We start from the raw sequence: 3,593 nt of genomic DNA, 5'->3' as shown, positions 1-3,593 counted from the left end.
TGGTTAAGCATCTGACTCCATTTCAGCTCAGGTTATGAGCTCAGGAACATGGGATCAAGCCCCCATCTGGCTCCATGCTGGGTATGGAGCCTGCCTAAGATTCTCTTTTTCCCTGTCCTTCTACCCTTGCCTTCTGCTCCTTTCCCTCACTGCTCACAGGTGATTGCTCTCCCTCTCTCTCTCTAAAAAAATAAATAAAAGATAAAAAGCATTTAGAAAAAAATGTATTAACTTTATATATATATATATACACATATACAATATATGTATTAATTAATGTATGAAAAATGCAGGGAACTAAGGGGACTTCCAACTTCCCAAGACCCCCAGTAAGAAGATTTCACATGGTAGATATCATGAATGTGATATGAGCATCAGAAAATCAATGAATCTCAGGTTTGAAAGGACCCTTGTATTCATTATCTATTGCTGCATAACAAATTACTCTAAAACTTAGCAGCTTAACCCAACAGACCTTTATTATTCACACAGTTCCTATGGGTTAGGAATCTGAGTATGACTTAGCCGAGTGGTTCTGGCTCAGGGTCTCTGTCGAGGTTGCAATCAAGCTGTCTGGCAGAGGCTGCAGTCATCTGAAGGCTTCTGCGGTACGGGAGGGTCTGCCTCAAGATGGCTCATTCATATGGCTATTGGCAGGAAGCCTCACTACCTTGCCACATGATGATTCACAGGGCTGCCTGACTGTCCTCACAACCCAGCAGCTGGTGTCTCCGGGAGGGAATGATCAAAGACACAAAGAGAGAGACTGAGAGGCAGAAGCCATACCTTCTATGATTTAGCCCAGGAAAGGATATACCGTCACTTCTGCCATATTCTTTTATCACATAGACCAATCCTGATGCAGTGGATTGTTGGAGGTGGCTATGCAGAGCATGAGGCAGGGATCATGAGGGGCCCCCAATGTTCTATCCCCATGGCATCCTTGCGAACCTAAAATTTTGCCGTACAATAAGAAATATTGAGATTGTTAGGCAAAATAACTTAAGCATTTGAAGGAAATCGGTATTTGAGCCCTATTTTATATTGTGACTGATCTGTGGTCTGAAAAAACTTACAATATTACTGGTTATGGGTATAATGTGACTTTTTAAAATGTCAATTGGTTTCACTCTTCGGAAAGTTACAGAAGTTTTTTCCCCACTCTCTTCAGAGAAGATCGGGTGGGACAGAGTAGAGATTTTTTATATTTTTATTTTTTACAAATCTTAACATTTTGATTGCGTGGTTGTCAATATTTTTATAGGCAAAAACAAACAAACACCCTTTACTGGTTGTTTTCAGACTGGCTAGATGTCTAACTGATAAAAAATAATTCACCTTCCCCCTCAAATCTGTAGTACTCTCCGCAGATTCCAACATAGAACAGAGGGAAAGGGCGGCTCATGAAATCAACATAGAAGCCATATTGTTAAAAAAAAAAACAGCAAGCAGAATGGAAGGTCTGTCTGACTTGGAATTTTTTTTCCCAAATGAATTAATTTATTTAGGTGAAAAAGCCTTATAAATATCATCAAAATTAAATCCACTTTAATACATTTAATGAATTGCTTTTAATAATAAGAGTTAAAATTATGTGAAATGAGAAATGTCTTGAAATTTGAGACATAAGATTATAGAAACACGGGGCAGTACATCAGTTCCTCAGGGCTACTCCTCATCAGAAAGGGAATGGGAATTGGTCAGTATTTGCCATTACCTATGGACTTTTCAAGACCAGGAATTCTCTTGTATTCATTTCAAATCCCAAATGCCCAATAGGATGTTAGGCACAGAGAGAAGGTCATGAAATATTTGCTGAATGAAGAAGGAAGGGAAAAGCAATAAATGTTTGAGGGAAATGATAGGACTACAAAGGCCATTCCCACCCTAATTCCTACTCTTCCCTTTGTCCCCGGTTCCCCATTTCCCCTGTCTTCAAAGAGAGTCCCCAGGAAGAGAGCTGAACTCATCACTGGCATCGGTAAATCACGAGATCCCCAATAGCTCCTGACTTGTCATTCCACCAAGTCCAGTTAATTCCCTGCTTAAACTGATATTTTAAATTCTAGTCCATAATACTAAAGGAAAATGAATCCGCCCAGCTTCTTGTTTGTAGCATCTCTATTTTCAACACCATCGCATACATTTCTCTGCATTTACTCTCTCCCCCGGTGTAAGAATGGAACATGGATTCTGGAGCCGATGGATTCTATCTCCTGCCTTTTTTGTCCAGCTGGAAAGCTACTTTACTGGGACACCTGGCTGGCTCAGTCGTCAAGCGTCTGCCTTCGGCTCAGGTCATGATCCCAAGGTCCTAGGATCGAGCCCCACATTGGGCTCCCTGCTTAGGGGGAAGCCTGCTTCTCCCTCTCCCACTCCCCCTGCTTGTGTTCCCTCTCTCGCTGTCTCTCCTCTGTCAAATAAATAAACAAAATCTTTAAAAAAAAATAAAAAGAAATAAAAAGAAAGCTACTACTAATTCTTTGTCTTCTTTCGGTAACAGATTCTTTCCCAGGAACCTGCACCATTGCTATTAAGCTTCCCAGCAAGTTCAAAGGCACCCTCATTCCCCCCAAGATCTGCCAGTTAACTTACAGCTGCTACATGGTACTGCCTTTGAAAATTTAGTCCTTCCCACAGTCAGGTTTTTCTCTTGCTCAGGACAAAATAAGGTTTATCAAGCTGTCAAATCCCTGGATTTTGGCATAGCTTGCAAAAGGGTGTTGAAATATTCCCAAAGGATGAACCCTCTGGAACTAAGGAATCACTGAGGGGAAAGGAATGCAAGCAGGTCTGACAGGATCTGCAGCTTTTCCCTGATTTATTGCACCTTGCTTTATAGGGACTAAATGCTCCTTCTGGTGAGTTCAGTAAAGATGAGACACCCTCTGTGGATCGAGGATTTCACCATATGCGGTTGGGTCATGCTTATCAAAACTCAGGTGTGCTCATCACTGAATCAGTAACCTCATTATTCACTTGGTTTCAAATTGTTTATCCCAGCACGTACTGTACCCCTCCAGTATTTTTTCTTTTAGGCTGAGATTTTATCAGATACCATTACAGTTTCTGATAAGCTATTCAAAGTTTAAAGTACAATTTTTTTTTTTTTTTTTTAAGGCAGGGGCCTACATCTCCAAGTACAGGGTGGTCCAGGATAAATCAGACCCACAAAAAAGATAAGGACTATGGCTGGTCTTTTTGTTATTGTTGTTAGAAAAGTAATTGTCCCAAATTACAAAAAAAAAGAAAAAAAAGAAAGAAGAAGAATATGAGAAATAATTTTAGGAGAGTCTTTTTGTATGTTTCCTTTTAGTCTTCTTTAAAAACATAAAATTTTCTAGAGGGGAGGGGGTGGGGGGATGGGTTGGCCTGGTGATGGGTATTAAAGAGGGCACGTTCTGCATGGAGCACTGGGTGTAATGCACAAACAATGAATCATGGAACACTACATCACAAACTAATGATGTAATGTATGGTGATTAACATAACAATAAAAAATTATTAAAAAACATAAAATTTTGAATTTTTTTCACTTAATCTGTTACCACAAGCTTTTGCCTCCATTTTGCTAGAGTCTACTTCATAATTAT

This window comes from Callorhinus ursinus, unplaced genomic scaffold (assembly GCF_003265705.2).
Source record: "Callorhinus ursinus isolate GAN/ISIS: 27379988/994484 unplaced genomic scaffold, GSC_fseal_2.0 scaffold1, whole genome shotgun sequence".
NCBI lineage: Eukaryota > Metazoa > Chordata > Mammalia > Carnivora > Otariidae > Callorhinus > Callorhinus ursinus.
This window is presented reverse-complemented; position numbering follows the sequence as displayed.